General features: G+C 40.7%; 1 protein-coding gene across 3 annotated transcripts in view; it reads left to right on the top strand.

The window, feature by feature from the left end:
- Positions 1-983: 983 nt before the first annotated feature.
- rhoh (ras homolog family member H) overlaps positions 984-26,863 on the top strand; it is a 48,995-nt gene continuing 23,115 nt past the window's right edge. The window contains exon 1 of one of the 3 annotated variants that reach the window (XM_059988532.1): positions 984-1,002. The gene's annotated coding sequence lies outside the window, so the exon portion shown is untranslated. Of the gene's footprint in view, positions 1,003-7,024; positions 7,259-7,725; positions 7,820-26,863 lie in introns of those variants that run through there. The other 2 variants (XM_059988530.1, XM_059988533.1) reach the window with 2 other exon arrangements.

Below are 26,863 nucleotides of genomic sequence, written 5' to 3' on the forward strand. Positions count from 1 at the left end.
TCAGATTGCATGGGGATCGTGAGTGAACAGCCCTTTTCAAGTCCAACCAAAAATTCTCATTTGGATTGAGGTCTGGACTCTGACTTGGCTGTTCCAGGACATTAACTTTGATATTTTTAAGCCGTTCCTGTATAGCTTTGGCTTTATGCTTGGGGTCATTGTCTTGCTGGAAAACAAATTTTCTCCCAAGTCACAGTTCTCTTGCAGACTGCATCAGATTCTCCTCCATGATTTTCCTGTATTTTGCTGCATTCATTGTACCCTCTACCCTCACAAGCCTTCCCAGGGCCTGCTACAGTGAAGCAGCATGCTTCATGGTAGGGATGGTGTGTTACCGATGATGTGTGGTGTTTGGTTTAAGCTAAACATATTGTTTAGTCAAAAAGCTCAATTTTGGTTTCATCAGGCCATAAAACTTTTTTCAGCTGACTTCAGAGTCTCCCACATGCCTTCTGGCGAACTCTAGCTGAAATTTCATGTGAGTTTTTTTCAACAGTGTCTCTCTCTTTGCCACTCTCCCATAAAGCTATGACTGGTGAAGCACCCGGGCAACAGTTGTTGTATGCGCAGTCTCTCCCATCTCAGCCACTGAAGCTTGTAACTCCTCAGAGTTGTCATAGGTCTCTTGGTGGCCTCCCTCACTAGGCCCCTTCTTGCACAGCCACTCAGTTTTTGAGGATGGTCTGCTCTAGGCAGATTTACAACTGTGTCATTTTCTTTCCATTTCTTGATGATTGACTTAACTGTACTCCAAGGGATATTCAGTGACTTGGAAATGTTTTTGTATCCATCTCCTGACTTGGGCTTTCAATAACCTTTTCATGGAGTTGCTTGGAGTGTGCCCTTTTGTCTTCATGATGTGGTTTTTGGCAGGATGCTGACTCACCAGCAGTTGACACACAGGTCTCAAAAATAAGTAACTAATTCTGAGATTTCTAAGACCAATTGGTTGCACCAGTGATGATTTGTAAAACATGAAAACTTCCAAGGGGTCGGGGGGAGGTGAGTACTTTTTATAGGTACTGTATGTGCAGATTACTAACAAAGCACCAATAAGTAGCTAGAAATATTAATTCTCTGGAAAATTAGCTATGAGACTTTAATATAATTATTACAGAAGAGTCTCAATATGTTCTGATGAATGTGATTCCTTTTAGCTAATTCCACCAATAGTGAGCCTGAAGTACCATAAACCAAGTTACCATGTACTGTATGTGTGCCAAGAGAGTGAATGTTGGTTATTATGTTAATGGCCTATTTTTCAATAGTAGATATTGCAGGTGAACTTGATTTTGCCTTCTAACAATGTTCTTGGATGTGTTCTTTAAGAGAAAGATCATGAGGTAGCATCCACCCACAGAGTTTTTAATAACTTAAGTCTGTATGTCTGTCGGCCAGGTGAGCTCATCAGCCTTGGCTGGCAGCCACCTAGGAGAAGGAAAACTCTGATTTTAAACCTCCGCTGCCTTTTATGGCCATGGGAAAAGCTTCAGGAATAAACTGCAAGGCAGAAATTCAGAGCTGGGGTCCCTAAGGCAGTTTGATGTTGTTTACAACTTCACTCTGGCAACCTTTGCGACACACTGGTGCCAAGCTGCATCTGCGCATGCCCTTCTCCTGGACTACATCAGTGACGTGGAGAGTGGGAACCCACAGTATGGGCAACAGCCGGTTCTTCAAACCTTCCCGTCCAGGTTTGCTCCCTGGAGAGGACACAGTCCACCAAGGGTGCAAATCCATAATTCCCTGGGATCGATGGCTGCCTACTACATCTGTCATTTTATTAAGATTTTTCTAGAACTCTTCTGTAGATTTCAATTATTACAAAAGTGATTATTCAGAGTCATAGAAAACAACAGCTCAGAAACAGGCCCTTCAGCTCACCTACTCTAATGCTGAGCCTTTAAATTGCCTACTCCAATTGAGCTGCACCTGTACCATAGCCCTCTGTACCCCTACCATCTATCTACCTATCCAAACTTCTTTTAAATGTTGAAATCGAGCCCATATACCCCACTTATGCCACACTCTCACACCACTCTGGGTGAAGAGGTTTCCCCTCATGCTCCCCTTTCACCCTTAACCCATGACCCCTAGTTATAGTTCTGCTCAACCTCAGGGTAAATGCAAGCAGGCTTTTTCCACTATCTATACCTTCATAATTTTGTATACCTTTATCAAATCCCCCTTTACTGCTCTAAGTTCCAGGGAATAAAGTCCTAGCCTATTCAATTTTTCCTTGTAACTCAGGTCCTCCAGTCCCGGCAACATCTTTGTACTCTTTCAACCTTATTTACCTCTTTCCTGTAGACAGGAGAATAAACTGCATAATACTCCAAACTAGGCCTCACCAACATCTTATACAATTTCAACATAACATCCCCCCGATCTCTTGTACTCAGTACTTTGATTTCTGAAGGCCAACTTTACAATCCTGTCCACCATTTTCAATGGACTATGAACCTGTATTCCCAGACCCCTTTGTTCTATCACACTCCTCAGTGCCCTGCTGTTCTGTGTGTAAGACCAACCCTGGTTGGTCCTATCAAAGTGCAAAACCTCACAATTGTTTGCATTAAATTCCACCTGCAATTTTGCAGTCCATTTTTCCAGCAGGTCCAGATCCCACTGCAAGCTCTTATAGTCTTCCTCGGTGTCCACTGCACCCCCAGTCTCTGTGTCATTTGGAAATTTGTTGATCCAGTTAACCACATTATCATCAAGATCATTGATATAGATGACAAACAATGGACCCAGCACCAATCCCTGAGGCACTCCGCTAGTCACAGGCCTCCAGTTAGAGAGGCAACCAACTACTACCACTGACTGGATTCTCCCACAAAGCCAATGTCTAATCCAATTTACTACCTCATCCTGAATGCTGAGCAACTGAACCTTCTTGACCAGCCTTCCAAGTGGGCCCTTGTCAAAGGCCTTGTCCATGTAGACATCTTGCTGTGCCTTCATCAACTTTTCTAATAACTTCCTCAAAAAGCTCTATAAAATTTGTCAGACATGACCTACCACACTTGAAGCCATGCTGACTTTCCCTAATCAATCCCTGTCTATCCAAATACTCATATATCTGCTCCCTTAGAATACCTTCCAATAGCTTTCCCACTACTGATATCAGGCTCACCGGCCTGGTTTATTTTCAGATCCTTTCTTAAACAGCAGAACAACATTCGCTGTCCTCCAATCAAAGAACATTACAACACAGAAACAGGCCTTTCAGCCCTTCGAGTCTATGTTGAACCAATTCAGGTTAGTAATACCCATATCATGTAAAAAACAGAAAAAATATTACTTGGCTTAAAATGTTATATTTTCATATCAGAACATATAGAACATTACAGCACAGTACAAGCCTCCTTAAATGAACAATATTAAGCTGATATTTAAAGCTATTCTAAGATCAATCTAACCTTTCCTTTCTATGTAGCCCTCCATTTTTCTATCATCCATGTGACAATATCATCCTTATTGACTGAGCTGTAGGGATCTAGGCTCATTTTAGTGTAATTGAACTAATCGTTGACAACTGTGATGCAGGAGCAATGGAGGTAACCTAGGCTAAAAAGAAAATGAGCCTCTGGTACCTTATCCGTCACTAAGGATGATTTAAGTATCTCTGCTAGGGCCCCAGCAATTTCTGCACTTCCCTCCCACAGGGTCCGAGGGAACACCTGGTCAGACCCTGGGGATTTATCCACCCTCATTTTCATCATGACGGCAAGCACCTCCTCCTCTGTCATCTGTATAGGGTCCATGACCTCACTGCTGCTTTGCCTCACTTCTATAGACTCTGTGCCCATCTCCTGACTAAATACAGATGAAAGAAATCCATTCCTCCATCTCTTTTGTCTCCACGCATGGACTACCATTCTGATCTCCCAGAGGACCAATTTTATCCGTTGCAATCCTTTCCCTCTTAACATAACTGTAGAATCCATTAGGATTCTCCTTCATCTTGTCTACTTGGGCAACCTTGTGCCTTCTTTTAGCCCTCCTGATTTCCTGAGCGTTCCCTTTCATTTCTTATACTCCATAAGTACCTCAATTGTTCCTACCTGCCTATACCTGCTATGCACCTCTTATTTTTTCTTAAACAGGGCCACAACATCTCTTAAACAAACAAGCTTCCCTAAACATGTTATCTGTACCTTTTATTCTGACATGCACAAACAAGCTTTATACTCTCAAAACTTCACTTTTGAAGTCCTCCCACATACTAAGTACACCTTTGGCAGATAAACAGCCTATGCACTCTTGACAAATCATTTCTGACACCATCAAAATTGTCCTTTATTCAATTTAGATTCTCAACCCGTGGACCAGCCCGATCTTCTTGCATATTTACTTTGAAACTAATGATGTTATGATCACTAGGTGCAAAGTGATCCCTGTCAAAAATGTCTGTCACTTGCCCTGTCTCATTCCCTAACAGCAGACCCAGTATTGCATGCTCTCTCATTGGGACTTCTACATACTGATGAAGGAAACTTTCCTGAACACATTTAACAAACTCTATCCCATCCAGTCCTTTTACAGTAAGGGAATCCCAGTCAATATGTGGAAAGTTAAAATCACCTACTGTAACAACCTTATTGTTCTTGTAGCAGTCTGTGATCACTCTACAAATTTCTTCCTCTCAATCCCATGGACAGTGGGTGGTCTGTAATATACACCATTAACATGGTCATACCTTTCTTATTCTTCAATTCCATCCATAATGCCTTACTAGATAAGTTCTTCAGTCTATCCTGATGGAGCACTGCTGTGACATGTTCCCTGACGAGTAATGGCACCCCTCCCGCTTTAATCCCTCCTGCTCTGTCATATCTAAGACAATGGAACCACAGAATATTGAGCTGCCAGTCCTACCGTCCTGCAACCAAGTCTCTCTACTGGCTTCAAAGTTATAATTCCAGGTGTTGATCCATGCCCTGAGTTCATCTGCCTTTCCTACAATACTTCTTGCATTGAAATATACACAGCTCAGGACACCAGTTGCAACATGCTCAATCTTTTCATTCCTGACTTTGTCAGAGGTCTTACCAACATCTGTCTCCATAACCTCTCCTCCATCTGTTCTGACACTCTGGTTACCATCCTAGTTGAAACCCTCTCCCCAACTAACAAATCCCCTATCCCCACAGCTCACCTCTTCTCCCCAATTCCCTTCTGAGTCACAGAGGCAGACTCAGTGCCAGAGACCTGACCACTGTGACCTTCCTCTGCTAGGTCATCACCCCCCAACAGTATACAAGGTGATATACCTGTCGTTGAGGGGGGTGGGACTCTGCACTGCCTAGTTAACTCTTCTCCCCTTCCTGACTGCCACCCAGTCTCCCGTGTACTGCACCTTAGGCGTAACTACCTCTCTGTATGTCCTGTCTATCCCTCAGCCTCCCAAATGATCTGGAGTTCATCCAGTTCCATCTCCCACTTCTTAATGCAGAGGGTTAGAAGCTGCAGCTGGATGCACTTCTTGCAGTTGTGGTCATCTGGGACACTGGAGGTCTCCCTGCTTCCCCCATCCCTTAAGAGGAGCATTCAACTTTCCTGACTGGTGTTCCTACTGTTCTAAATGAGCAAATATAAAGAAGGGAAAACAATAAATAATCTGTGGGGGAAAAAATCTACCTACAGCTTTTTCTTTCTCTGACTGAAGTCACTCCTCACTGAATCCTCGAAGAGGCTTCGTATTATTCATTTGACATTTGAATCAAAATGATGCAGAATATGTATTTTGATAATACATTTACTTTGAACTTTGATTTGAGGTTCATCACTTTTCACTAACGAAGGTAGCCAAGTAACTGGCATCCCATTGCCCCTATCTTCACTGTCCTTGTTAACGTGCAATGTTAATTTATCAGTATTTCCATCTCCATCTTGCTCTCCTTTCACAGAAGGGACACTGAAGGACGAAACAGAACCATTTTCAGAAAGCGAATGTTTTAATGATTGCTTTGTTGGTTTCCCAGGTTCAGAGTTCAGTATATGCTGTAAATCATACCGGTTCCTCTGTACCGTTATGTATCTGTTTATTTAAGTATGTTGCAAACATGAATGCAAGTGTGTTAAGTCACTCCTGTGAGTGTTAAGGTTGAAGTGGGCAATCATCCTGGCATCAATGGTGTTGAGTTTTTTATATGTTATTGTGGCCTCACCTATCCGAATGAATATTTTTTAAATATTTTTGTGTCCAACTTACTTGAGACTTGGAAGATTTTATTCCACCACTCTCCAGTGATGCACTTTGGGCTGTTTCACCTCTTTAAACGTGCTTTAGAGTGCAAATTTTACAACATGGTTGTAGAGGACAGAGGATTTGATGGGTCAGGATGTGAAACGGTCATTAAGGAATACCCAGCCTTTAATTATCTAAGCTCTGTTTGTGGTGAGTAGTGACCCTGGTCTAGAAGATGCGGATTATGACGTTGATGTCTATGTAGGTCAAGAGGAAATAGTCGTACTTTGCTTGGGATGCTGGTTGCTTGTCACTAAGATGGTATTAATGATATTATTTAGCAAATACATTTCCAAAGTGTTTCTGATCGATACGATTTCTGATTGTCTTTGATCTGAAATGTTCTCTTTCCCCTGATGACACCTGACCCGCAGAGTGTTTCCACCATTTTGCGTTTTCCCAGTAAATGTGCATAGTTACCTTCGTCATAGAATGTTAGATCTGTTGAGTATTTCCTGCATTTTTATTTAAGATGTTTCCTATTACTGGATTCCTGCCTGACTCGCGAGTGAATTGTCCGGACAGTCGAGAGCTTCGTGGGTCGTGTATCACTCCATTCATTTTCGAACTAATGGTACCAGTTTTGTCACATGTTGGAGCTGAAGCAACGTGAGACATTATTGAGTGGCATTCACCTAGTAGCTGTTGTCTTTTAGCATTTCTGCGAAGCACAAACCACAAAAAATGGGTGTTGTGAAGCTGCTGCCTACAGCTGTATTGTTTACAATACAGGATGCGCTACTGAGCTAAGAGTGGAGGAGGCTTGCAGAGAAGGCAGCCTCCTGTTCCGACATGGTAACGCGGGGCTGCGCCTTTGGATGGATGCGCCCTGTTCGGTGTTGAGATGCTAGGTTTTCTTTGGGAACTAACACTCACGCTGCTCTGTGTTGTCCCGCACGAAGGATGGGCCAGGCACCCCGTGAATGAGAAAAGACTCAGGCTCGCTTCACCAGTTTGATTTGGTGACTGGGGTGTTCGACGCTAGCGGAGAGGACAGCGGAGGTAAGTCAGAGAAAGAGTTTGATTCTGCCAAGTACGGTGATATAGTGAAAAAATTGCAGAAGTACTGACAAATACAGAATATAATTTATAAATTATACACGCCTGTGGAATAAGACAATGAGACACAAATCAGAATCAATAACCAAGCCCTTCTTTCGGCTCCCTGGATTTTATCGGTAACGTTTAATGAGACGCACTCCAAATTCAGGGTTAGGGGCTAAAAGTAAATTGTTTATGTGAATTTAAAAAAAACAATCTGAATTGAGACTTAATTTAACCGTGGTGGTTTTAAAATTTGCTAAATAATTACTCGTACGGCTGGGATGGAGCGGGGGAAGCGGAAGTCAGAAAGAAGTTGCTGCTCTGTATACTCAGGGAAGTCAATCAGGAGGTAGCCGAGTAGATCGGCGCCCGGCTTCTGTCTCAGGCAGTGGCGGCGTTGAGGTGCTCTTCCTTCCCAACTGGCGGGGTAGACGAGGCTCGAGACAGTTTACAAATTCCCGGGGTGGAAGTCAACGTGGAAAGCTGGAAAGATTAGGTGTGGCAAGAAGAAAAGACCAGGTAGGAAGAAAACGCCGTCATAATCTGCTCGGATGGGATAATTTACAACAGTAAAGAAACACCGATGAGTGTAATATGTGTCCATATTGCGCATCATATGGTGCAGAATGTATATCATACATATTTGGATTTTATGATATACGTTAAGGTTATAGTGTCCCACACCAGTAACTCAAGCCAGTTAATTCCACACTTAAATCTCTTAGATGTTTAAGAGATTTATAAGTACTGGGTAAATCTTCTAACGGTAATTATATATACAGCTATTGTTGAACATTTTGCTAAATTAGCCCATTTTGGTCGGAGGAACACATGTTTGTTAATTCCTATGCCCTAAATATTCATTCCTTCCACCACGACTACTGTGGCATGCCTACATGTGTACCATTAACAAAGTGTTTTTGTATTTACTGCTCCAGTTACTCCAGTGCCCCTCCCAAGCTCATTTCCACCAAGCAGGCCAAAGGAACACCATCACCTGCTTGTTCCTCAACATCCTGACTTGGAAATATGTGCTGGTCCATCATCATTCCTGGGACTAAATCCTGCACCTCCCTACCCAATGACACTGTAGATGTAACCTTCTCCAAAATCACTACATCATTAGATAAATATTGCCAACCTTCTTTTGTGGACCAAGGCAGCATCTTTGTTCACCTCACATGAACTTTCATGTATTACAGAGGATTAAATACAACATGACATTTGTGCAAGTAGGCCTTGTTGCACATGAACTAGTCTATTGGCCAATAAATGCATGTAAAATGATACTTTTTTAGGCTTGGTTTGTGTAGTAATGAACAATATAAATTAATCTAAACTTTTTAATTTCCAGTACGAGATTATTTTTGATGTTTTATAACATTAACATTTTTTAAAAAGAATATTAGTAACTTAAATAGAATTCTAGACTATTGAGTCCAAACAGGCGGTAACTAACATTAAGAGCTGAAAAGAGGAAGTGTGTTTTTCAAATGTTTATATATATATTAAAATGAACTGCTTTACTGAATTTTATTTTACTTCACTTAAAGACTGTGCTTTGCAGAGTCAGATGCCTGTAAGAAGGTTTGATGTGTTTATCATATTTGTTGTCGATATGACTAGCGCAGGAGGCTTATTGCGTATAAAATTCCATGGCCACTGCAAATGCACAGACATGTGGGTGGCACGCAGTACTCTGTTGTTTAACATAAATGATTTTTCCAGGCAGCTAGAAGACAAAAATGGGTTAAGATGTCTAAAGTGTGATAGATATTTTGGTTAACAAAAAGGAAAAGAAAATTTGTTGTGGGTGCATTGATACATGACAGGAAATTCATTTTGTTCATGATAACTGAAGGAGACATCTGTTAAAAGAACTATCTCATTAGAAGTCTCCAGCTGTGTTTTAGCAACTTGTCTTTGCCAGCTCATGGTTCAGGGTGTATCATATTTCTTCAGTCTACAAACGTATCAGGCTGAAGCAAATTGAATAGCTTCAGATCTGAAGTATTGTATATGTTTTGTAGAAATACTTTCTGATGATGTGTATGGTGTCATCTGATTAGTCTAATAATGACAGCATAATTTGGCTTAATATTGGACAGTAGATGTAAAATTCTGAGTTGTTTGTGCAAAGTATTTTTGATAAATTTCAAGCCTCTCAACCCCTTTTCCACAGTGAATGAGCTACTACATGCTCATAGTTTAGGTTTTAAAATTCTTTTGGAGGAGAAATTAATATTTGTGCTTACAGCCTGTTGGGATTTGATTGGAATGGGTATTTATATCTGAAAAGGAGTACAAATGCTACATTTCCATTTAGGCTAGTGAACAGTGTTTAATTTGCATCTTATTGTTATAGTTTATTATTGAGGATGATTATATAATCCGGATGGTAGTATTTTTTAATCTTAAAGAATTGAATTTTCATTATGAACTCCATGTGTCCCATAAACTGTAGCACAAAAGATCCTGAGCTCATAAATACACAGGCAGGAACTGTACAGGAAAATTTCTCTAACACATTTTATATGGAGATGATGCTATTTTAATACAACAGCATGATTTGTAGATCTATAGTGATTTTTGAAGAACAATTGAGATGAATTAGAATAGGTATTAATATATTGCTTCCTTTATTGTTAATGCACCTAATTCACAAGCAAAACGAGGAAGCAATTGAATCTCTGTAATGTTATCTGTGCTTTTTGTTGCCACTTTATTCACATGTTTCAGTGCTCTTTTGACTCGCTTTTCAGGGAATTTGTGTTCCTCCAAAACTAGCCCTGTACTTAAAAAGTAATTTACTTTTCATTCAGTTATAAAATGATACAGTATGGAGCCAGGCCCTTTGCCTGAACTAGAACATGCCAACCACTAAGCTGCTCTTTTACACTAGTCCAACACTAATCTCTTTTTATTTTCCCCACAGCCCCATTAACACTTGTAGATTCTACCACTCATTTACATGCTGTAAACAATTTACAAATGAATATAGTCAGGGCAAATATATTTAAATAAATCCTTCAAACACTAATTACAGGACCATAAAGCTTTAGAAAGGCTATATGTTTTGACTCATATGGGTTAATTCATTTGAAAGTACTATGAGCTAATTGATCTCCAAACCTACATGTTTTTGGAATGTAGGAAGAAGCCAAAGGGAATTTGTGGGGAGAACATGCAAACTCCACAAAAATGTAATTGGAAATTAGGGTCAGACCTGGATCGTTGGTGCCGTGTGGGAACAACTCTACTAGCTGTGCCCTTGTGCCACTCAAAAGATCCACACCACTAGGTTTAGGAGCAGGTGTTACCCCTTGACCATTAGGCTCTTGAGCCAGTGGGGATAACCTCACTCAACCTCACTTAACTTCACTTGCCTCATCATTGAATTCTTGAGCCTGTAGATTCACTTTGAAGGACTCTTCATCTCATGTTCTTGATATTTATTATTATTATTATTATTTATTTTGTATTTGAACAGATTGCTGTCTTTTACACATTGGCTGTTTGTCCATTCTGTTGGGTTCGGTCTTAAATTGACTTGTGTTTCTTGGATTTACTGAGTATGCCTGCAAGAAAATTACGTAATCTTAGGGTTGTATACGGTGACATATATATACTTTGATAATAAATTTGCTTTGTACTTTATATGAGATAGACCCTGAATCAACACTTATAGCCCTTCTAAGGCTTTATGGTCCTGTAGTTGACTTTTGAAGGATTTATTTAAATATATTTGTCCCACTGTATTCATTGATTATTGGATATTTATCACATTGTTTCTATTGTGTACATGATTCATTCTTTGCTTCAATCGGAATATATATTAATCACACTATCACACATAAAATTGTACATTCCACTGCATATGTTGCTCAATTCTGCTGAGGTGTCCAGGTTCTAATGAAAATGTTCAGTCTTTATTGTTCACCAAGTCTCATTCCTTTGTGTTGTGAGTAAATTTTGAGATTGTTGTGGGTGTTCGGATAAAATTAATCTGCAGGTATTGGGGACAAAGAAGTAACGGAGTTTCCTCAAGGTGCTCTGCTTGCTTCCCGTAACCCGTATTGTTGATAGATTAATTGGCTGCTATAACTTCCCTGAATGTAGATGAATGGTCAAAAAATTGGGTTGTAGTTGGGTATGTTAGAGAGAGAGTAGGTAAGTGAGGGATAAGATCACTGGAGTTTCTGGGAGAAGTGAAATGGTTGAATAGCCTATGTCATAAGAAAATATAAAGAGTACAGAAATAATGAGTTAATCTTTTGATCCAAATATTTGAATTGAATTGACTTTATTACTTACATCCTTCATATGCATGAGGAGGAAAAATCTTTACATTATGTCTCTGTCTAAATGAGCAATTTATAGTAACTTATAATGACTAGTATGTACAACAGTACAGTCAATATCACATAGAAATACAATTCTATCAGCATGTATTAATCAGTCTGATGGCCTGGTGGAAGAAACTGTCCCCGGAGCCTGTTGGTCCTAGCTTTTATGCTGCCACTTCTGTTTTTGGATACCGTTATTTACTCAACTTTGTCAGTATATTAGCATTAGTATCGCCCACAGAAAGCAGAGGGTGGTAGTAGATGTTCTGTCTGGAGGTGTTCTACCAAGAACTGTTCTGGAACTTCCTTTATGATTTTCTATAAATGACTTGTATGTTGAGTCTGCACATAGGTTGTTGGTGTTGAAAGAAGGTTGCCATTGGTTACAGTGGGATGTAGGTAGGACGCAGAGTTGGGAGAGAAGTGAGATGGAGTTCCGCCTGTAAAAGTGTGAAGTGATGGACTTCGGAAGATTGATCTTGAGGGCAGGGTACAAAATTAAATGTCAGAATTCTTAGCAGTGTGGAGAAACAGGAATCTTGGGATCTAAGTCCATAGATCCCTCAAAGTTGCTGCACAATTCAATATGTGGTTAAGAAGCCTAGTGGTGTGCTAGCCTTCATTTGTAAGGGGATTGAGTTTAAGAACCGCAAAGTAATGTTGCAGCTCTATAAAACTCTCATTGCATCACACTTGTAGTATTGTGTTCGGTTCTTGTTGTCTCCTTATAGGAAGGATGTGGAAGTTTTAGAGAGGATACAGAGGAGATTTAGCTTGAAGTTGCCCGAATTAGAGAACATGTTGTATGAGGAAAGGTTGCGCATGGTAAGGCTGTTTTCTGTTTGGAGTGATGGAGGATGAAAAGTTGACTTGATTGAGGTGTGTAAGATTATGAGAGGCTTAGATAGAATGCAGAGCCAGCATTTTTTTCCCAGGCAACACTGGCTAATAACAGAAGACCTCTTTTTAAGGTGAGTGGAGGAATGTTCAGGGCAGATGTTGGAGGTAGTTTTTTTACACAAAACCTGGGTTAGTGCTAGAGGTGATGACGTGGTGGCAAGGAAGACCACCCCTCCTCCCAATGACCAGGTCTGTGTCTCACTGTGGCTGATGTGAGAAAAACCCTGTGCAGGGCCAACCCACGGAAGGCTGCTGGACCAGACAATATTCCTGGTAGAGTGCTCAGAGGATGTGCAGACCAGCTAGCAGATGTTCTTACTGACATCTTCAACATCGTCCTGAGCAGCGCCATCGTTCCAACGTGCTTCAAGGCTGCCACCATCGTCCCCGTGCCGAAGAAGTCTTCGGTGTCCTGCCTAAATGACTACGGTCCCGTTGCACTCACATCCATCATCATGAAGTGTTTCGAAAGGCTCATCATGAGGTACATAAAGACCCTGCTGCCCCATTCACTGGACCCCCTGCAGTTTGCGTACCGTCCCAACTGCTCAACAGATGACGCCATTGCCACCACCCTCCACCCAGCCCGAGCCCACCTGGACAAAAAAGACACGTACATTCGAATGCTGTTCATAAACTTCAGTTCAGTATTCAACACAATCATTCCTCAGAAACTGATTGGAAAGCTGAGCCTACTGGGCCTGAACACCTCCCTCTGCAACTGGATCCTAGACTTCCTGACTGGGAGATCTCAGTCAGTCCGGATCGGGAGCAGCATCTTCAACACTATCACACTGAACACGGGGCTCCCCAGGGTTGCGTGCTCAGTCCACTGCTGTTCACTCTGCTGACCCACGAATGTGCTGCAAGGCACAGCTCGAACCACATCATCAAGTTTGCCAATGACACGACCGTGGTGGGTCTCATCAGCAAGAACGACGAGTCAGTATACAGAGAGGAGGTGCAGCGGCTAACAGACTGGTGCAGAGCCAACAACCTGTCTGAATATGAACAAAACAAAAGAGATGGTTGTTGACTTCAGGAGAGCATGGAGCGACCACTCCCTGCTGAACATTGACGGCTCCTTGGTAGAGATCATTAAGAGCACCAAATTTCTTCGTGTTCACCTGGCAGAGAATCTCACCTGGTCCCTCAACACTAGCACCATAGCCAAGAAAGCCCAGCAGCATCTCTACTTTCTGCAAAGGCTGAGGAAAGTCCATCTCCCACCCCCCATCCTCACCACATTCTACAGAGGATGTATCGAGTGTATCCTGAGCAGCTGCATTACTGCCTGGCTTGGAAATTGCACCGTCTTGGATCATAAGACCCTGCAGCAGATAGTGAGGACAGCTGAAGGGATCATTGGAATCTCTGTTCCTGTCATTACAGACATTTACACCACACGCTGCACCCACAAAGCTAACAGTATTGTGAAGGACCCCATGCACTCCTCATACAAATTGTTCTCCCTCCTGCCATCTGGCAAAAGGTACCAAAGCATTTGGGCTCTCATGATCAGAATGTGCAACAGTTTCTTCCCCCAAGCCATCAGACTCCTCAATACCCAGAGTCTAGACTGACATCTACATCATTTATTATTATATTGTAATTTGTCCTCTACTGTGCCTATTGTCTTGTTTATATGATTATTGTACTGCCCTGCACTGTTTTGTGCACTTTATGTAGTCCTGTGTAGGTCTGTAGTATAGTGCAGTTTTTACGTTGTTTTACGTAGTCTAGTGTAGCCTTGTGCTGTCTCACATAGTCTAATGTGGTTTTGTGTTGTTTCATGTAGCACCAGGGTCCTGGAGGAACGTTGTTACATTTTTACTGTGTACTGTACCAGCAGTTTATGGGCGAAATGACAATAAACTTGACTTGAGAGACCGATACCATTGAAATATTTACCATTAGAAAGGCATGAAAAATAGAGGATTATGGGCTGCGTAGGAGGAAAGGGTTAGATTGATTGTGGAGTAAGTTTGAGTTGGCATGACATCATGGGCCAAAGGACCTATAATGTGCTGTACTGTTAAAGGTTTCAAAGGTACATTCAATGTCAGAGAAATGTATTAAATATACATCCTGAAATTCTTTTTCTTCACAACCATCCATGAAAACAGAGGAGTGCCCCAAGGAATGAATAAATGTTAGAACCCCAAAGTCCCCCCCCCAGCTTCCCGCACCCATGCATAAGCAGCAGTAAAGCAATGACTCCCCTCCCCACCAGCAAAAAAGCATCGGCACCCCTCACTGAACGCTCAAGCATGCAGCAAAACATCAATAAAGACACAGACTTGCAGTACCCCAAAGACTACTTGTTCACCCGGTAATTCAACATACCACAGGCTTTCTCTCTCCTTACTAAGGGAAAAAGAGGTGCCCCTGTTTCACAGCGAGAGGGGAAACATAACAAACTGTGCTCTATTTGCAGGAGTAGGCCATTCAGCCTTTTGCTCTGCCACATAGTACTTTAATGAGTGAGGCTCTCTATAAACCATACTTTTTCCCATACCTACTCTTGTCTCATACCTCTTCATGTACTTTCTGTCTAGAAATTTATCTTCCCTTTAAGTAATTCAACAACCTAGCATCCATTGCCCTCTGTGGGAGAGAATTCCATAGACTCACCACTCTCTGAGTGAAGAGATTTCTCTTCCTCACCTCAATTCCAATGTCTTGCCACAAATCCTGAGACTGTGACTGTTGTTTGAGACATGTCTAAGATCTAGTCTGTCAAGCTTTGTCAGAATTTTGCTCATGCAATAAGGTTCTCATTTATTTTTCTAACTTCTCATGAATACGGGCCTAGATGACGCTATCTCTCATCATATGATGACCTGATCTCTCCAGCACTCTCTCTATAGTAAGTTATCTTTTGATAAGGAGACCAGAGCAGCACACAATAGGAGTGACACAGTGAGCAGAACTGCTGGCTTGCCATTCCAGTGAAGCCACTCAAGTTCAATCGTGACTTTCAGTGCTGCTTGCACAGAGTTTACACCTTTTCCCTGTGACGGGGCAGGTTTCCTTATGCATCCTATAGATACACGGTAGTTTAATTGGCCAAATGTAAATCATCCCTGGCGTGCACGAAAGTGGTAGAATCTCAGGAGAAGTTGAGGAAATGCGAGTTAAGGAAGAATGGGATTGGTATAAATGATTGATGCGGATTCGATTGTCAGAGGGCCTGTTTCCGTGTTGTGTGACACTACGATGGTGCTCGAGGTGTGGTCTCATCAAAGCTCGTCATCAAATGGCCCGCTGAAGTTAGACTTCCTTCCTTCTGTACACAAAACCTTTTTGCAGCAAAGGCCAACTTACCAGTTGTCTTCTCATTATTTGCTGCAGCTGCACGTTTTCTTCCAGTACAATGGCACCTGGATCCCTCAGTGCATCAGCAATTTCCAGTTTGTTACTGTTTGATTAACACTCCAAGTTCACATTTCTCCACATTACCCCCACATCTGTCGTCTGTTTGCATAGCCACTCACCTTGGTTATCTCATCTTGAAGTCCCTCTGTGTTCTGACAATTCACAATCCCACGTTGTTTTTTTTAATGTCTTGGTCAAATTAGAAGTATGCATCTGGGTCCTTTGTTTAAAATCATTAAAGTACATTTGGAATGATCTTTTGAGCCTGAGTGAGGTGATTGATAAGGGTAGGACTATGAAAACAAGGCGTTGTTTGACAAGTCCCATATGACAGGCTCATCCATAAGATTGAGATGTGTGGAATCCATGGTGAAATGGCCACCTGAGTTCAGATTTGGCTTATAGAAGGTATAGAGTAGTGGTAACTAAGGGACTTACTGAGGCAGGAGTTCTGTGACTAGTGATGCTATGTAGGTGTTTGTATAAGAGACCTGTTTGTGTGATATCTACTGTATTGTGCAAAAGTTTTAGGCACCCGAGATTTTCTATATAAATTTTGCTTCAGATGTTTGTCTTCTGCATTAGTTCAGTGCAAAAGAGCAAATTTTAGATTTCCAAAAGTTAATTTTCAAAAAAAGTTAAATGTTAGAGAAATTTTAGCACTCCATTAAAGAAGGGAGCATTTAGTAATAGACCATTTTTCAAATAAAAACACGATTAGTTGATGGGCATGATTAAACAGACAAGTGCTGATGATCTGTGACAGAATGAATTGACTGAACTGAACTGATTAGCTGAAACAGGAACGGGTATAGAGGGAATCAAACTGGGTGAAGGACAACCAAACTAAGAAGTGAGGGTGTGGCAGATGCGACAGTTTAACCCTCAAATTATCAAGTCGTGCCCCATGGCAAGAGTGAGCAAAGCAACCAGACACAACTGGTCATCCTGCATCTGCAAGGTCCCTCCCAAGTAGAAGTTTAATGGCAGACAGGAGAGTTTTAGGATTTGTTGTCCAAGCTCTTCTGAAGAAGTACAGAGAAACAGGCAAGGTTGGGGACTAGAAACTCAATGGCTGGCCATGGAGACTGAGTGCAGCAAAAGAAAGGTACATCAAACTGACATCGCTTCTGAATTGGAAGAAGCCAATTTGTGCTACACCTGCCCTTACACTTCCTCCCTCACCACCATTCAGGGCCCCAGACAGTCCTTCCAGATGAGGCGACACTTCACCTGCGAGTTGGCTGGTGTGGTATACTGCGTCCGATGCTCCAGGTGTGGCCTTTTATATATTGGTGAGACCCGATGCAGACAGGGAGACCGTTTTGCTGAACACCTACGCTCGGTCTGCCAGAGAAAGCAGGATCTCCCAGTGGCCACACATTTTAACTCCACGTCCCATTCCCATTCTGATATGTCTATCCATGGCCTCCTCTATTGTCAAAGTGAATCCAAACTCAGGTTGGAGGAACAGCACCTTATATACCGGCTGGGTAGCCTCCAACCTGATGGCATGAACACTGACTTCTCTAACTTCCGTTAATGCCCCTCCTCTGCTTCTTACCCCATCCCCGACATATTTAGTTGTTTGCCTGTTCTCCATCTCCCTCTGGTGCTCTCCCCACCTTTCTTCTCCTGAGGCCTCCCGTCCCATGATCCTTTCCCTTCTCCAGCTCTGTATCACCTTCACCAATCACCTTTCTAGCTCTTAGCTTCATCCCACCCCCTCTGGTCTTCTCCTATCTTTTCGCATTTCCCCCTCCCCCCACTACTTTCAAATCTCTTACTATCTTTCCTTTCGGTTAGTCCTGACGAAGGGTCTCGGCCTGAAATGTCGACAGCGCTTCTCCCTATAGATGCAGCCTAGCCTGCTGTGTTCTACCAGCATTTTGTGTGTGTTGTTATCCAACTGCTATCAGCTTTGAACTTACAGAAACCATTGGAACCCAAGTACATCCCCCTACAGTCCAGAGAAGTCTTGTCAGAAGTGAAGTGGTCTTCATGGAAGAGCTGCTGCCAAAGAGCCATTCTTCTGAAGTGGAAACAAAGCCAAGAGATACATCTATGCACAAAAACACAGACTGGGGTGCTGAACAATGGCAGTAAGTGCTCTTGACTGATGAGTCAGAATTTGAAACTCTTGGCTCAAACAGAAGGCAGTTTGTCCGAAGAGGAGCTGGAGTGTGCTATGTTGGTGAGTGTCTGTAGCCAATGGTGAAGCATGGCAGAGGTTCCTGCAGGTTTGGGGCTGCACTTCTGCAAATCGAATTGGTGATCTGTCAGAATTAATGGAATTCTCAATGTTCAGAAGTAGAAGGAGATTCTCATTCTTCACATGATGCCATCAGGGAGGTGTTTGATCCGTCCCAACTTCATTCTGCAGCAGGAGAATGATCTCAAACTTGTGGCCAAGGCCATAAAGAAAAGAAGCAGATGGTGTGGCCTCCACAGAGCCCTGATCTCAACATCATCCAGGCTGTCTGGGATCACCTGGAGAGACAGAACCAAGTGAGACAGCCAAAGTCTGCAGAAGAACTGTGGCAAGTTCTCCACGATTTTTTGAAAAACCTATCAGCTGATTTTCTTACAAAGCTGCATGACAGTGTATTTAACAGATACGATGCAATTTTAAATTCTTAGGGTGTTCATACCAAATGTTGATTTGATTTTTTTTATTGTTTGCTGCTCTTTATAATTTTTTTTGATATTTAGTAACTTTTATTTCATTATTTTTGAAAGCATCTTTGCTTTACAGAATGTTTGCGTGTCTAAGATTTTTGCACAGTACTGTATGTGTATATATAATGTATATTACATACAGACAGAAGAAGCTAGTTTAGTAGTTTTATTTACTAGTTTAACAACACACACAATGCTAGAAGAACTCAGCAGGCCAGGCAGCATTAATGGAGGGAAATAAATAGTCAATGTTTCAGGATGATAATGAGTCTTGGCCCAAAATGTTGATTGTTCATTTCCCTCCATAGATGCTGCCTGACTTGCTGAGCTTCTCGAGCATTTTGTGTGCATTGCTCAGGATTTCCAACATCTACAGAATGTCTTTGTCTCTGTACTTAATAGTTTAATTAGTTCAACATCATGGGCCGAGGGGCTTGCACCTGTGCTGTTCTATGTTTTAATAGCTGGGGCCTGCAGTACTTCACTAGTCATACCTTCCCTGCTCAGTGTCCTTCTCTATTTTCTGTGAACTAATTTTCACTGGTTTCTTAAGGTTGTTATAGACAAGGGTGGTAGTGGGGTTAAGTTCCCACTACTTATTAAATGCTCCCTGTAGTGTGTGTCTCAAATAGCCTCTGACAACCAAGTGCAGGGAAGCTTCTGGCCTTCACGTGTGGCTTTGCTACTAAACCCAGTGGAACCATACAGCTGGGTTACTGGTGCCTTAAAACCAGTTGCTTTGGGTAGATGGAGTTTGTCTGCTGTGGTAGGCCACTCGTGTAGGAGAAGGAAAACTCCGCTGCCTTGCTGTGAAATCCACTCACGGGGAAGACTTTGGAAGTAAACCCCGAGGTGAAAAATGTAGAACTGGATTCCTTAAGGCAGTTCTACATTGAATTTAACTCTTGCGATGCCACTGCTGCCAAACCGTGTCACTCTCTGCCATTCCTTTGGATTCATCAGCTGCGTGGAAAAGAGGAGTCTGCTACACGGGCAAAAGCTTGCTCTCCATATGGTACCGCCCTGGCTTGCCTGTCATGTAGACAGCTGGCACACAATATCCATGGTTGACCCTGGCCAGCGGAGGGCCTCACAAAGATTTCAATCCATGGCAGTATGTTACACCTGGCCCAATGTGCCTTCATTTTGTACAGCAATTCGTTAGTGCAACTTCACCATTGGCCTTCTGAAAATCAAAATACTGTACACCACATTTCCTGGTTCTCCTGTATCCATTCTGCCAGGTACATCCTCGAAAGACTGCAGTAGGTTTGTCAAACACAACTTCCTTTCTTAATAAAACAACAAAATGGTGGAGGAGCTCAGCAAGCCTGGCAGCATCTATGGAAAGGAGTACAGTTGACGTTTTGGGCCAAGACCCTTTAGCAGGACTGGAGAAAAAAATCTATTTTGACTTTGCCTAATCCCGTTGATAGTTTCTAAATGTCTTTTAATCTTGTCCTTTAGAATAGATTTGTTTTATTAAGAATTTATTTAGAGAGTCAGCATAGTAATAGGACCTTCTGGCCCAATGAGCCTGTGTTGCCAAGTTACATTCATGTGACGAATTGCCCTCTTAAACCACACATCTTCCCCATGTGGTCAAGGGAGAACATATAAACTCTTTACAGATAGCAGCAGAATGGAACCCTAGTCATTGGTGGTGTAATAACAAGATGCTTCATTGGTCAGTTGACCATGAATGTTGCATCCTAGCTGACTAGCTGATTATATACACAAGCAGGGGCAACATGATATGGAGAACAAGGTTTGTTCATGCAGCCAGCTCCTTCTCTTCATGCTGTGGATGAACCCAGAGGAACGGCAGAAACCAATACAGCTTGGCACCAGCAGCATCGCAGGAGTTGCCAGGCAGCATTAAACTCAACAAAAGACTGCCTTAGGGACTCCAGCTCTAGATTTTTCCACTGGATTTAATCCCCTAGGAAATATCCAACATTAAATACTATCATCACTTCAAAACTCATCAATAAGCTTCAAGTCCTAGACCTCAGTACTTCTGAGTGCAAGTGGATTCTTAATTTCCTGAATTGCAGACCCCAGTCAGTTCAGGTTGGAGACAACATCTCCTCCACAATCTCTCTCAGCACAGGTGCACCACAAAGCTGTGCGCTTAGCCCCCTGCTCTGCTTACTTTATAGTTATGTCTGTGAGGCTGAGCGCAGCTCCAATACCATATTTAAGTTTGTTGATGACACCACTGTCATTGTCTGAATCAAAGGAGGTGATGAATTAGTATTTAGGAGGAAGATTGAAAATCTGGCTGAGAGGTGCCACAACAACCTCTCACTCAATGTTGGCAAGACCAAGGAGATGGTTATTGACATCAGGAGGAGGAAGCGAGAGGTCCCTGAGTCAGTACTCCTCGGGGGATCAGAGGTGGAGAGGGCCAGCAACTTTAAATTGCTTGGTGTTAGAATTTTAGCGGATCTGTCCTGGGCAAGTGCCATTACGATCAAAGCATGGCAGCACATCTACATTCTTAGAGGATTGCAAAGACTTGCAATGTCATCTAAATTTTTTATAAACTTCTGTAGATGAGTATATATTGATTGGTTGCATCAAAATCAGGTATGGAATCACTATTGCCCTGGTACAGAAAAGCTTACAAAATGTAGTGGATATGGCACAATCTATCATGGGTAAAGTTGCCCCAGGAAAGCAGCATCCATCATCAAGGACCCCTGCCACCCAGGACTTGCTCTGGTCTCGAGGGGAAGGTAAAGGAGCCTCAGTACCCACACCTCCAGGTTCAGGAACAGTTATTACTACTCAATCATCAAGCTCTTGAACCAGTGGAGATACTCAACTTCATTCACTCCATCACTGAACTGTTCCCACAATCTATGGGCTCACTTTCAAGGACTCTTCATCTCATATTCTCAATAATTTTGCTTGTTTATTTATCATAATTTTTTTCTCTGTATTTTTGTTTTTGTCTTTCTCTTACCTGTACGTTTTGTTGATTTTGCACATTGGTTGTTATCTGTCCTATTGGTTGAGGTCTTTAATTGATTCTATTGCGTTTTTTATATTTACTGTCATTGCTGGCAAGAAAATGAATCTCATGGTTGTAACTGGTGATATATATAGTATGTACTTTGATAATAAATATAAATTGAACTTTGAAGCCTTCCTCATGAATGGGTTTAGCCACAAAGCAGTGGAGGCTTGGGATCAGAGTTTTCCTTCTAGATGAGGCAAAGAAGTGGCAGATGTTGGGGAGTGTATGCTGATGCACTTTGGTATAAGGAGTAAAAGGATAAACTACTTACTCAGTGAAGAGAAACTTCAAAAATCTGGGGTGCAAAGGGACTTGAGAGTCCTTGTGCAGGATTCTTTCAAGGTTGAGTCAGTGGTGAAGAAGGCAATTGCAATGTTAGCATTCATTTCAAGAGGACTAGAATACAAAATCAAGGATGTGATGTTTATAAAGCACCGGCGAGGCCTCCCTTGGTGTATCGTGAGCAGTTTTGGGCCCCTTTTTGAAGAAAGGTCATGCTGACATTGGAGAGGTTTCAAAGAGGTTCACGAAAATGATTCTGAGATTGAAAGGCGTGTCATATGAAGAACATTTAATGACCTTGGGCCTATACGCACTGGAATTCAGAAGAATCAGGTATCACCTCATGAAACCTATTGAAACAGTGAGCTACTTGTCTCCCCTTTTGCTGTGGAGGGGCAGATACTGTGCTCTCCCTTGTTAGTGAGAGAGGAAGAGCCAGTGGCATGTCGAATTGTTGAGTGAACGCTGGTTTTTGATGGACTGCAGATGATGGTCTCTCAGGGGGCTTTGCTATTGCTTGCGTGGTGAGCGGTGATGCTTCCTGCTGGAATGAGAGAGAGGGAAGGTGACGGTTGATGCCCTTGTTGCAGCTTGTGCATGGGGGTTGAAGCTGTGGAGTTCTTGCAATTTTTTTGTCATTCATCATTTGGAGTTTTTCTTCTATTTTTGGATGTCTGCGGAGAGTAAGGATTTCATGTTGTATATGTATTCTCTGATATCAAATGAAGCCATTGAATCATTGTTGAAGTGCCTCAGAGTGGATGTGAAAAGGATTTTTCTTATGGTAGGGAAGACTAGGACCCCAGACCACAACCACAGAATAGAGGGGCATCCTTTTAAAACTGAGGTGAGGAGGAATTTCGTTAGCTAGAGACTGGTGAATAAGGCAGAGGTTGATAGATTCTTGATTAGTCAGGGCAGAGCAGACTTGATGGGCCAATTGGCTTAATTCTGCTCCTCTATCTTACGCTTTTATGACTTGCCAGCTTTGGCTGATGAGCCCAGTCTGCCTGAAATGACAGGCTTTAAAAAATTGTTTTAATTGAATTTTCTAATAGGTTACAGAAAGAAAAAAGAAAATTATCGACCCTTCCCCCCTCCCCTTTACCCTTGCATATCCCTATAGAAAAAAAAAGAAGAAAAAAGAAAGAAAGAAAGAAAAAAGAAAGAAAGAGTGCCTGGATATCGGAAGATCCCCACATGCTCCATGGAGTTCATAATAACTTTAGTATATATATTTATTTCTTTCCCCAAATAACCAATAATTTTATCTTCGGAGCATCTATATATTTAATCCTATTTTTTGAAAATAAGGGTGCCAAATTTTCAGAAATATTTCATATTTATCTCTTAAATTACAAGTAATTTTTTCAAGTGGAATGCAGCTAAAAATTTCATTCTTCCAATGATCTATACTTATGTATGAATCCGATTTCCAAGTAACTGCAATAGCCTTTTTGGCTACTGCCAATGCAATTTTTATGAATTCTTTCTGATATTTATTCAGTTTGGATTTTGATTTTATTCCTTCAATATTGCCTAGTAAAAATAATATTGGGTACAGGGTACAAAATAAATTGGGATAAAAGTGAAATTCTATCCCTTACTAAAGGAGATTATAGTCAATGTCGATTAATAACTCAATTTAGATGGCTGATAAATGGTATAAAGTATTTGGGTATAAGAGTTGCTAATGATATAAAGAATTTATATAAATTAAATTATTTGCCATTATTGAAAAAAATTCAAGAGGATCTTGATAAATGGATGATGTTACCAATAACATTAATAGGTAGAGTCAATGCTGTAAAAAGGAATATATTCCCTAGATTACAATATTTATTCCAAACATTACCAATACAATTACCACAGAAGTTTTTTCAAGAGTTAAATAAATGTGTGAGGAAATTCCTTTGGAAAGGTAAGAAGTCAAGAATATCGTTGGAAAAGTTGACATGGAAATTTGACCTAGGAGGGTTACAATTACCAAATTTTAAGAATTATTACAAAGCAAATCAACTTAGATTTATTGCATCTTTTTTTGATGAAGATAAACCAGCATGGATTAGAATAGAATTAGACAAAATAGGAGAAAACATACCAGCGCACTCAAAATGCTGGTAGAACACAGCAGGCTAGGCGTCATCTATAGGGAGAAGCGCTGTCGACGTTTCGGGCTGAGACCCTTCGTCAGGAAAATATACCAGAAGAGTTTATATATAAATGGGAATCTAAATGGATACGGGAAAAGAAAGAATCTCCTATACTAAAACATTTGATTGATTTATGGAATAAAATAAATGTTGATGATGAGATTAAGAAATCTTTATTAGCAAAGAGACCTTTAATTCAAAATAAACTTATCCCTTTTATAATGGATAATCAACTTTTATATAACTGGTTTCACAAAGGGATTAGATATATAGGAGACTGTTTTGAAGGAGGTATACTAATGTCATTTGACCAATTATATATAAAATATCAAATAACACTCTTTTCTGTTATTTCCAATTAAGGGCTTATTTAAGAGATAAACTGGGTCAAACAATGTTATTGCCGAAACCTAATGAAATAGAAACTTTAATTCATAAAGGAAAAATTTAAAAAAATTATTTCTGGTATGTATAATTTGATTCAAAAACAGACAATTAAACAAGTCAAGACAAAAATGGGAAACTGATTTGAATATTAAAATTGATGAAACAAATTGGTCAAGATTATGTCTTGACAGTATGACAAATACAATAAATGTTCGACTAAGATTAGTACAATATAACTTTTTAGATCAAATATATATTACACCACAAAAAATAAATAGATTAAACTCAAATTTATCTGATCAATGTTTTCGATGTAATCAAGAAATTGGTACTTTTTTACACTCTACTTGGTCTTGTTCTAAAATTCAACCCTTTTGGACAAATTTAAGAGTTTTATTGGAACAAATTATCGGAATACAACTTCCACAGAATCCAAATGACAGGTTTTAAGGCACCTGTGACCTACCTTTGCCCCTTCTCCTGTCAGTAGAAACGGTTCTACTGGGTTTAGTAGCTAAACCACACATGAAGACCAGGAGCTGGATTTGGTTGTCAGAGACTATTTGAAACATGCTACTAGATGCATTTAATAGGTCGAGGGAGTTTATCCTGTTACCCCCAGCACCCCTGGCTATGATAACCTTAGGAACCTTGAGGTAGCATAATGGCATAATGTTAATCACTGTGCCACTTGCAAATTCTTGCATTTTCTCTATTTTTAACTTTAGGCTAACCACTCTGTAGTTCCCTGTTTTCTCTCTCACTCCTTTGCAGTAAATGAGATTACAGTTGCCATTCACCAATCTGCGTGAAATATTCCATAATCTGTAGGATTCTAGAAGGTGACAACCTGTTCATACACTACTCACTGTTGGCTGTAGTCCCTTTTTCGAAAATTCATGTTGTTGAACGTGACTTGCTTTTACACCAGGCACAGTTAAGTTTTAAATAAGAAATGTCTTTGTTTTTAAACACACCTCTGGATAGTATTCATCTCAAACACAATTGATTTTCTTTTGTATACAAAAGCAGCGGCTGGTCATGGTGATTTTCAAAAATTTCATGCTGATCTGGCAGATGACTACAATTGTGTAAAGATATCACAATGTGGCTCTGATTAGGATGCTCTATCATTTTCCAGCTGTATTGCATGTCCTAGAAGAATTTTCCCATACTATTTCATCAGGTTAAAGCATGATTTCAGAGAGTGTAGAACATTGTGATAATTAAAAAATAATGGCACTGCCAATTTAGATCATTACTCCAAAAAGCTACAACTGTAATGCCTGTATTTTAGAAATGTGAAAAAATATTTCAATGTTTATACATGGTACATTCATATTGATTTATTATTTGAGTGGGAAGAAATCCAACATTTTTTTCTCATTCCTTAATTGGAACCCTCCTTTCAATAGGTGCATAACTGCTTCAAATGTTGCTGTGACTGAATGCTCAGAAACAAATAAGAATACTGTGAATTTGAATTTTCTTCCCCTCTCAGAATTTGGTGATAGCCAACAGTGTGCATGTTTGCTTTATTTTAACTGTAATTTGAAGTGTCGCTTTAAATTCATTCACTCCAATTTCACAACTGTAGGTTTCAATTATGATTTTATTACGGTTTTCAGAATTCATTGCATAATCATATGCTGCATCATGCCCGGACATGTTTCTACAGGGATAAGATCAGAATTAAAACCAGCAGTCTAATTCTGATGACTGGACATATTTCTACAAGGATCATGTTGTGCAATGTCCATCAATTCACTAGCTCACTGAATTTCCAAGAGGTAAAGACACCTCCTGTGAAGGGTTGGAAATTCACTCATTTTCCATTTTGTCAAACCTTCCCCTCTTGCCAGATTTTAAAGTAATTAAACAATCTATTTATAGAATATTGGTAAATAAATGAAAAAAATACTTTTAGATGGACAGTGCTGGAAATGTTCAGACAGCTTATGAGGAAAGAGAAACCATTAACTTTATAAGTCCAGGGCCATTCATTGGAAAGCAACTGTATCAGACCAGTAATGTTACTCTGAAATAGATACTGCCAACAACAACAGGATCCTGTTTGTATTTCAGATTTATAGCATCTTCAGATTTTTGATTTTTCAATTAAAGTACATTGGTAGAGTGATACTGTGATATTACTCATTCAGTGAAAGTCAGCTTTTGGCCTGCTGGCAGCTACACGGGTCGTCCGTGATTACAAATAACCTTGTTACTTTCAATGTTCACTAAAGTAATTTAAATAACTCAAGTCATTAACAATAAAGTAATATAAGACTATTACAGAGTGAAGGATTAGCAAAATTTAGTAAGATAATTCCCACAAAGACAGTTTTTACAATGAACAAAATATACTCAAAAGCACATTAGGATTCAGATTAGCTTCATAAACATTGCCTTT

This window comes from Hypanus sabinus, chromosome 14 (assembly GCF_030144855.1).
Source record: "Hypanus sabinus isolate sHypSab1 chromosome 14, sHypSab1.hap1, whole genome shotgun sequence".
Taxonomy (NCBI): domain Eukaryota; kingdom Metazoa; phylum Chordata; class Chondrichthyes; order Myliobatiformes; family Dasyatidae; genus Hypanus; species Hypanus sabinus.